We start from the raw sequence: 10,908 nt of genomic DNA on the forward strand, positions 1-10,908 counted from the left end.
TAGTATGATATGTTCAAGTGCATGTCAGGAGCTTTGTCTGGAAGATGGTATGGTTAAATGGACTGAATGAAGGAAGAAGCGCTTACCGAGAATGGATACTAAAATCCAGCTTGTTGTCAGCAGCCACAAACTGAAAAAGATAATATTTAAAATGGATGAGTCTAGGTTTTGTGCACATTTTACATAATACTAAAATAAATATGAGTTTTTCTTTTGAGCTGGAAGCCATAGCCTTGAAATTGTTAAAGTTAATGTCAAACTGTAGTGTAACATAACCTGACACTTTTCTGGCACTTAAAATTTACTTATGCAGAAATAACTATGATGTCTGAATTTGGGTTCTGCTTGACAACAGATAATACCTGCTTGTAAAAAATATTGTTTTAACTTTAAACAATAAATAAATAAATAAATCAGTCCTCATTTTTCTTTAAATTTTTCCATCCTTACTATAGACAGTAAAATGACTAGTGAATTTTTTTTTTTACAAAACCTTTTTCTGCCCTTCACCAATGTTGTTATCTTATAAAACCATCAAAGTATGATATTGGCAAGATGGGCAAGCATATGATAACATGCAAATTTTACATTGTACAAAAATAAATATGTCTTTCTTTTGAGCTGGAAGCCATAGGGTTTGCAACAAAATTGCTCAAAAACACCATTGAGATCACCTGCTAAAGCTGTTCTCCAGTGCCCTTATTCATGACATCATGCCATATCTTTGATTGTTACCAAGTTGGACAGGATGTGTTTTGCTCCAGTTAAAATGTAACATATTCATAAATAGGTTTGCCATCTCTTGAGTATTTTTTTTTTTTTTTTTCATACTATTCGCCATTTCCCGCATGAGCGAGGTAGCGTTAAGAACAGAGGACTGGGCCTTTTAGGGAATAACCTCACCTGGCCCCCTTCTCTGTTCCTTCTTTTGGAAAATTTTTGAGATAAAGAGTCCTCCCAAACCTTATTAAATAGTGTGCAAGGGTATCAGGATTAGGATATCCGTTTTGTGGGTTCTGAGAGAAAAACCTCTCTCCCAATGCCTCCCCTGTCTTTCCCTCACTCTTTGTCCTATCCCAACTTTTCTTCCCTCCTTTGCCATCCATCCTCTGTCCACCTCATCCCTGGTATAACTTTAAAAATGAAATACCTTATATCCTTGTAAGGCTGGACTAGTTGGTCTATGATTGGGATGTATTTTAGGTTTTAGGAGAAAAAATCATACTCCATTAGCCACATCACTTGGACAAAATGTCCAAAACCTGGAATGGCATCTTTTTCTCCAATAATCCAATTCCTCCAATTCTCGATTACCTTTTTATGAGGGGAAAATTCCTGGATTTTATATTGGTGACAAAAATTTATCACTTTTATGCAGTCCATGAATCAAGCATTTTAATGTAAATGGCAAGGACCTTTCCCAGTTGTCAAGAGTCATACAGTAGAGGAACAGGAAAAGATCATGTAGACCTCTCTTGTCATTAAAGTTAACTGTAAGGCATTGGTAGTTGTTGTTCCACCTGAAGAGAATTGGATTTTTATTATAAAAGTATTACTATATGTTGCCTTAAGGTCCAGGAGTGGCATCCAAAGGAATATGACTCCTGATGTTCTCACTGAATCACTGACAACCATCATAAGCTGAAAGATGTTTACATTCTTAATGCTCTCAGTCTAAACAGTATGTTTTACTAAGCTTTGATCACTTAATATATGAGGAGCTATCCTTTTGTGTTGGCATCAGGTACCTTTTGTGTTGGCACAAGGAATGGATGTATTGAGGTGATGTAAAGGATATATGGTATGTTTTGAAGGTTCTAAAGAATTTTTAACCCCCTTTTTTAATGAAGAAATGGGGGGAGAAGCAAAATATGGTGTTGTGATCAAGGACAACCTGAGTAAATCATTAAACTAGAAATGATGTTGATGTGACCCCCAATGTCCTTAGAGTCCTTAGAAGGGAAATGGGATGAGCCTCATGACAATGGAACTCAAAGGGCTCTGATTTATGAAATAAGGCCAGAGAAACTGAGCCCTGCAGTGTTTTTCACTATTTTTGAGAGAAATGAAATTGATGAAATGGCATGTTCTGGTGAAGAGTTAATTTGTTTTAGAATTTTTAATACATTAAACTATAGCTATATTTTCGTAATAAAGCATTGGCAGTGGAAGTGCTAAGAAATTTGAAGAACTTCAAGTGGTAAAAAGCATATATGGATGTATTAGAAAACAATGAGACACTGAAAGAAAAAATGATGGAAAGGGAAATGCAAGAATGAATTTTACCAAATATATTACAGTACTTTCAAAATGGTACCAAGATATCATGACACTAAACTTAAAAACAAGTCTGGAACACCAGACAGAATAAGGAGAATCCTTAGATCAACAGAAGATTATCTTAGCAGAAGGGAATAAAGAATGAATGTCAGAGGCTTCTCAAAATGGGCTGAGGTCAACAGTAGAATGCTGCAAGATACTATTCTGGGACCATTATTCTTTTCAATCTATGTAAATGGCTTGCCAGAAGGTAAGGACTCATAGCTGAAAAATGTTTGCAGAAAATGTAAAGGTCATGAGAGAAGTGAAATGTGACTAGGATGGCATATACCTACAAGTGAAAATTGACAGACTCTAAAGTGGGTCTGATACTTGGATGGTCAAATTCAACCCAAGTTTATAATGTAATCAGGATGGGTCACAGTTAAAGAAGACTTTAATGTATTAGCTACCAGTAAATAAGGAGAAGGATTCTGTGTGAGAGAGAGATCTCAGAGTCAACCGAGTTGCACCTTGGGAGAATGGTTAGAAATGCATTAAAGTTCATGGGTAAGGAAATAATGAGTAAGCTGTTCATGTCCTATATAAGGCCAGAATTAGAAAATGCTTCTGAAGCTTGCTCACTGCATCTAAAGAAGCATGAAGAGTTACAGAGAAAGCACAGAGGGCAACAAAGCTGGTACCAGAAATGACACAGCCAAGTTACAGGGAAAGGCTAAAGGCCTTAAATTTTCCCACGGTGAACAGTTCTTCAAAAGTTGTAGGGATAGCAAAACCAGAGTATGTACCATGAGATCAAGTGAGAAATTCAAAAAAGAATGCAAATAAGCACTTTTACTTCATATAGATGGAGGGAAGGAATGGAATAGACTGAATGAGGAAACAGAATTGGTTATATAGACTCTATTGCTGTGGCCACACCCTTGAGGCAGTTCCAAGTGGGAACAGGTATCAGAGATACAGATAAATAGATAGATAGAGGAACAGAAGGTGCAAACATCATTGAGAAGTCTAAAGATTTGTATGATATTACAGAACGTTCAGAAGATGGGGGCCATATGAATATACAACTCTCTCCCTGTACAATACAAATGAAAAATTACACACACAAACCAGAAACAAACACCACCATACAGGCTATCACCACATTTCAAAAGCATAAATATCCTTAATACATTATTCTCTTCTTAAATCCTTTGAGAGCTAAACATCAAAACCTGAGATAATTATACTCATTATCTACAGAGTTGTAAGATTTTTACCTTATGAGCTATAAGTTCTACCTGAACAGTCTTTATCAATAGCTATGAGATTTTTTTGCTGTATGTGACTATTTGCTTTCTGGTACTGTTTGCTGTAGTAAAGTTTGTATGCCATTGTGACTGCTTCAGATGAATTTGTTTGTCATATGCAACTTTGATGTACAATTGTAAGTTTGTTGTATGTGACTTTGGTATATGTGACTGTTTGCAGTTATATCAGCTGTATGACTGTTTGTTAGATATATACAATTTATTTGCTGTAAGTGATTGTTTCTATCTTGTATATGACTGTTTGTTTACTGTATTTGACTGTTGTATGTGGCTGTTTGCTATAAGTGACTGTTTGCTGTATGTGACTTTGAAGTGGCTTCGCTGTATGTGACTGGGTGAGTTACCTCTGATGGTATCTGTGTCAGAGACAGGATTCATTAGCATTACCATAAAGAAGTGCCACCATCATTCTCGGGATAGACCAGACTGGGTGTGGTCCTGGGTTGGACCAGACTCTGGGGTAGCTGTGGTCCTGGGCCAGACCAAACTCTAGGGGCGGCCGTGGTCTCGGGTTGGACAAGACTCTAGGAGCGGCTGTGGTCCCTGGCTGGACCAGACTCTGCGGGCGGCCGTGATCATGGGCTGGACTAGACTCTGGGGCCGGCTGAGGTCTCGGGTTGGACCAGACTCTAGGGGCGGCCGTGGTCTCATGCTGGACCAGATTTTGGAGGGGCTGTGGTACAGGGTAGGAAAAGACTGCAGGGCATCTGTGGTCCTTGGCTACACCAGACTCTGGAAGTGGCTGTGGTCCAGGACTGGACCAGATTCTGTGGGCAGCTGTGGTCCCTTGTTGGACAAGACTTGGGGGCGGCTGTTGTCACGGACTGGACCAGACTCGGGGGAGGGGAGGCTGTGGTTCAGGGTTGGACCAGACTCGGGGGGAGGGGAGGCTGTGGCTCAGGGCTGGACCAGACTAAGTACGGCTGTAGCCCCAGGCTGGATAAGACTTGGGGGGGGGGGGGGGCTGTGGTTTCGGGCAGGATCAAACTCTGGGGGCGGCTGTGTCCCGGGTTGGACCAGACTCGGGGAGGCCGTGGTCTCGGTCTGGACCTAATATTAACGCCGACCGTGTTCTCGGGCTGGGCCAGACTCTTGGGGCGGGGGCGCTGTGATGGAGCTGTAACCATTCTTCCCTCGTACCCTGGACGGCTCATCGCAGTAATTAAGAGTAGCCCCAACAAAAGCTATCCATAAGGTCTGATATACCTCGTCATGCATTCTGTTAATCATTTCTAGTCGCGTTGAAAAGCACATATTGACGCCTTAAGCTCCCCATCTACGAAAGTCAGTTAATTATAGAAGCTTATTACCTTAGTATTTGATTCACCTTTTCATTAATTAATTAGTTTCAAAGATTAAGGCCGAGGTGTATTGTGTGGCGGCGCAGCAGCCGGCAAGAAACAATAGGCGGAGCCGGGCCGGCCGCCCGCCAGCCCTCACTCGCTAATTAACATCAACGTTTCTTCACCATTCGATCGTTGTTCAATTAATATTCGAGTCGGATACGGGGCACATCAAATGCGCCCGGTGCACAATTTATGGCTTTACTAAGATCCTAATATCTAAGTAACCAATGGGAGGCAAGAGGACTTCTAAATTAGCCAATCAGAGTCCACCTAAGGAAGAAGACACTCTAAGGTTTCTTCCATTTGTGAACCGGTGCCAAGTTGCCTCTGTGAACGATACTATCTGGGAAAAACGTCAGCTGATCGCAAGTTGCAGATGCAATTGCAAGGCGGCTCCCGAGGTGGGCTTTCCTCTGGGCAGTGGCAATCATTGCGGACAGGTAATGAGTCTGATTGAGAATTAATCCCAGGTTAATTATCTCATACTATTGAGTGAGATACGCTTCCTCAGGGACGGGCAAGCAGTCTGATCTATTGCCACAGTGGAAGAGAATTTGGTGTAGGCGTGCCCCGTCCTCCAGCCAGTCCAGTAAATTACCGGGACGTCGTCGTCCTCCTCCCTAGATAGGTTTTCCCGCCGAACCATTCCATGCATCTGGAACGAGCAGACTTTGTCGGGAATAAATTACTCCATAAACTATTTACATTTTCAAGGAATATGTGACACAAATAACAAAGACGGTCGTTTCTCTTTAACATACTGCGATTATTTCCTGAATATGTGATACTGAGATTGTTCTGAAAAGGGCCAACTCGTACCATTAACACGAAGACTGAACACCGACCTCGAACTGCACATGGTGTTACTACAGGCAGCGAGTGTTGCCTTCCACACTCTATGTCCGTGGATATATAAAACGTATACGTTAGTGGCTGACATATACATAACGTTCAGCAGCTGATACTCATATATATATATAGAAGCTGACGCCGACACATAGTAGCTAAAGATAATGAACTTTAGCTGAAGCACACACCCATAGAATCTGACGCTCATATACTATAGCTGAGGCACAAATAAATGCAGCAGCGACGTACTTATAGATGAGGTAGCATGTATACAAACGATGCTGTTAGCTAATGGTTACATAATACAGTAGGTGAAGAGCCGCACATACACGAAGTAGGTGGCGCAACCACACATGCAGTGGCTGACGCCCACATACTCGTATATACACAATAACCTTGTTTTAAGACAGGCCATAAATAAGGTCTTCCAACTGAAGTTTAAAACACCTAGGCTAAAAAGTATGTGTAACCGCGGAAATTATTATGGGTTTCCTCCTTTCCCTGACGTACAAGTGAACAGAGCCTCTCACTGACAAATGAAATCTTTCCCCGCAATAATTCTGGGATTTCAGAGGAACGGAAGCCCATGTTACTCACCGCATCTATCACAATGAATTTTTCCTCTGAATTTCAACTATAAAGTATCATCTGAATAATAACGACAGAATCTTTAACCTTGCTGTACATACTGAATCAGACGATTTGTGGGTAAAGTATCCACTTTGTGTTAAAAGTTACGTTACCAGTGAGGACTGTCTTGATGAATACATTTACGATCATTACCTCTTAAAAATGATTGTTTTAAATGAAACATATGTTCAGTTACAAAACAGAAAGATACAAAGGGAATACAATGGAATTCAAAGAGTTAAAGATCAATGGGTCCTTTTGATTCTTTTTTTCCCGTAGCAGCAGTGGAAATACGGAAAAACATCTGTAGACGTTTTCAGCTATAGAAGCAAAAGTAACGTCATTGGGTGTACACTGTGAAGAAGGTACTTTGGGGCCACAGGCTTCAAAAGGCAGCTTTAAGTGAGTGAAGAGGCTTGGCACATCAAGATGTCTCCCTAACACACCTGAGGGTGAGCGGAAGCCCTAGTGGGTTTTTATGCAGGTACAATTCCACAAGGTAAGGGACGAAGTTAAAGAAAAAGAGCAAAAGATGTAAAATCTCGTAAATAAAACAGATATGGTTGTATATTTGATATTGCTTTAGCTTCACTGTTGGAGGATCTTTTGTTATCTTTCATTCATTTAACATTTACAGGAAATTATCGATAAATATTTGCTCAGCGGTGGCACTGAGCTAGTCGTGGCTTAGACCACCAGGAGCTGGTCTTGGGTTGGTCGTGGCGTAGACTACCAGGCAGTGTCCTCAGCTGTTCGTGGCTCAGACCATCTGACAAAGAGAGAGAGAGAGAGAGAGAGAGAGAGAGAGAGAGAGAGAGAGAGAGAGAGAGAGAGAGAGAGAGAGAGAGAGAGAGAGAGAGAGAGAGAGAGAGAGAGAGAGTTGGAAACAAAATGATCATCCTGTACAACACCTGAGGAGTAGATTGGAGTAGGGGTACACGAAGATGCATATACTTTACACTGGAACAGCTAGGGTGTGCGCGTCCTGACCAGGCAGAGAGTGAAGCTGAGAAGACACAATAAAGAGAGCAAGGTGGTGGTGACGTTTTAGCTGAGAGGCACGCTGCACTGAAGGACTGGTAAAACAACACCTGAGAGGAAAGAGCTGATGGGGAAATGATAAACCCCCAGCTGAGGAGGAATAGTAAAGGAGACGTGATAAAGTTATGCTGAGACAAGATTGACCGTACGGTTAGCAATAAAACTGAACCCACTTGAAAGTAAAGAAGGTTCAAGGAGATAGCGCCCCGCTAATGTAAAACTCTTCCTCCGCAATGTTCAAATAGGTAGATACAGTATGGTAGTAAAAATGACAGTGTGATAGTCATCTACAATAGTATTATAGTTAACTACTACAGTATGGCAGTTAACTACGATAGTATGGTAGTCAACTCCTACAGCATGTCAGTCAACTACAACAGTAAGGCAGGAAACTACGACAGTATGATCGTCAACAACGACAGTATGGTAGTCAACAATGCCAGTGTGCTCGTCCACAACGACAGTATGGTAGTCAACAATGTCAGTATGGTAATAAAGAACGACAGTATGGTAGTCAACAATGCCAGTTTACTCGTCAACTCTGACAGTATGATCGTCAACAATGACAGTATGGTAGTCAACAATGTCAGTTTACTCGTCAACAACGACAGTATGGTAGTCAACAATGCCAGTATGGTAGTCAACAACCATTAATCACACAAGGCAACATGAAGGTGTGGAAAGCTCTGTACTGAGAGTATTTCTCCTTATTTCAGTAATATAACAGAACCTTAGTAAAGTATAGGACAGACGCAAGTAACACGCATAAATCAAATTGGTTTTAGTGGGAATCTGGAAAAGGTTTTGGATGAGGTTACTAATGATTCTCGCAAATTACATCACTGGACCTTTGCAAATAAACTTGTCAAAAATCTCATTACGAGATAATTAGAAGAAAAGGTAAATCTTATGATGGCATGTCAGTAAGACAGTGGATGAGGAAATTATCCATATGATCTTTTTGGAAAATTACATATAACCACTTAAAGCAACAAAGTAACTGGTAGATACAAAAAAGCGAAAACTCAGTGAATCATTAATGCGACTAAATTCAGGAAATGGAGATAACCTGAGAGTGGATGCAGTTAAACGTTCAATACATACTGGACTTTATTTGCACAATATCTTCTTATTGCATCATTCTCAAGCTTAGAAAAACGCACGTCAATCATGTGTTCGTTCAACAGCAAAATCGAGACGGTGGTAAAAACCTCAAAGAACATTTTCATGGGATATTCATTATCTTTGATTATTCAGAAGTTACACATTGTTCAGTACTGTGTGAAAATACTCGTCTGTAAATGTATTCATAAAATAAACACTTAAGATTTTTTTTCCTACTACTGCAGACCTTCCTTCCGCAAACAACAGTGACAACCCGTCATCAACGAAGAGTATTTTCAAGCTCTTGGATTGATCATCTCAACCTAAAGTCGATCGACATCACCGAGGTAGTGCTACTCACCCACCAGCACCACACTGCCTGAAACACCACAGCTGAACACACGCTTCTCCGTCCAGTATGAGGTGCGGTGTGACTGTGTCTCCGGGTCATCACTGGCGAGTAAATGTTACAGTTCGTGAACCAGGTTCGATTTATTTATTGAAAGTGACCTGGTGTCCGCGAGGCACTTTTTCTTTTTCTTTTGCTGAGGGCGTCAGGCGAGGGAGTGAAGCCTCGAGGCTTGTTCTCCCGGTCTGTACCGAGGCGCCTGTCACTCACGGCTGAAATGTTATAAAAATTCACTGCAATACGTTATTGAGAAGCCACCTACAAGTTCTTCTGGGTTGAGGAAACTAGGACGAGTATCATTACTGATATACTGAAATAGTACACTCTATAAGTCACTAAAATTCTAATTTTTGTATCAGGAGTTTATTCACTTTCTTTATACCAGTGTTGGTTCCTCACAGAGGACACTGGATCGCGCGACTACGAATTCATGTTTTTTAAGGACTGCACTAACCGTACTGCACTGGAATTTCACTGCTCTATTATAGCGATATTGCTGGACACACTCACTTGTGACAGTCCTTATCCCCTCTTACTACCACTGCTTGCACGGAGAACTTCAGTTTTTTCTTCCGGCAACTCTTCGGGCTTTAGGCTGCTCACTGTGGGAAATCGTCATCGCCATTCATAGGCCAACGTGTGGCTGTACAAGGATACGATCCGGACGTCCAGGTCATTAGCTAGACCTTGAGACATTTTTCTTCAGGCAATTAACGCTAATCCTCGAAGATGAATTTCCAAGAATTTCGAGCAGAATGCCAGAGTCATCACAGAACTGTCACCTGACATGTAAAGATTGTAAGATTGTGAATAAGCCAGTACATGTTGCAAACACTTTACTGCTACATATATCCTTTCAAGTGACACTAGGAGCCTCTTAGAACACTACTAGTGGTCCCCTCGGAGTAACACAAGGGGTAGTACTGTCGTCCCCTCAGAGTAATACATGCGGCCTCTTAGAAGAGCACTAATGCTATCTCCCCCTCCACAGCATAACACCAGGGGTCTCTTACAGGAATACAAGTGGTCCCCACAGCATAACACTACGGACCCTACTCAGGGGCCTAATCCATTAAGAGTGACACAAGTGGACCTCTCAAAATAGCACTAGGGGTGGGTCCCCCTCAGCGTAACACTAGGGGACTTATCGTACCACTCCTTTCCCCGTTACGGTAAGGGTCCTTCAGAGCTGCAGTGATGGTCCTGGCAGAGTAACGCTTGTGACTCCCCTCACATCAAGTGTCGTAGGGTAACAATACTGGGTCTTTTAGGATGGCACTAGTGGGGACCTCTAGAGTAACAACATGGGTCTTTTATGAGGAAAATGAAGGAAGGATGCCAGGCTGACATGACTGGGATATACGATCCAAAGTGTATACAAGGTCCCGCCAGGAAATATATGCTAAGGCTTCTAAAACAATAAAGACGTGGATCCATATGAAGATATCTATGTTCAGAATCCCATCATGATAATGACACGGTGGCCTAAGAACAGATGAAAGAAGGTCCTTAAGATTAACATGAGCGAAAGCTACTGAAGAAGATACGGACGAAGGTGCCCACGACTGTATAGACGAGATCCACTAGGCAGATGTGAACCATCTCCTCAAGTTATCATGTTAGTCTCGGCGAAGGTCCTTTAGGTTGTGACCTTCAACACGCACGGGTGCCCGCCGGTTACTCTGATTCCCGTGAAGGTATCGATGTGTGAAGAATATTGCTTGCGATATTCGAACTTCATCCTTACAACAAACACAGGCGATGTAAATATGATAGAATAATCTTGTGAGTTACTGATGTTATCAAAATCTTGGTAAATTTCTTTACTTTCATGGAGTCCATTAGCAGGAATACTTTACGTAGGCTCAACAAATATTACCCGCTTTGCTTGAAATAAAGACTATCAACTTATGTACAGAACAACCTAAAGACCATA

Source organism: Panulirus ornatus, chromosome 12, assembly GCF_036320965.1.
Source record: "Panulirus ornatus isolate Po-2019 chromosome 12, ASM3632096v1, whole genome shotgun sequence".
NCBI lineage: Eukaryota > Metazoa > Arthropoda > Malacostraca > Decapoda > Palinuridae > Panulirus > Panulirus ornatus.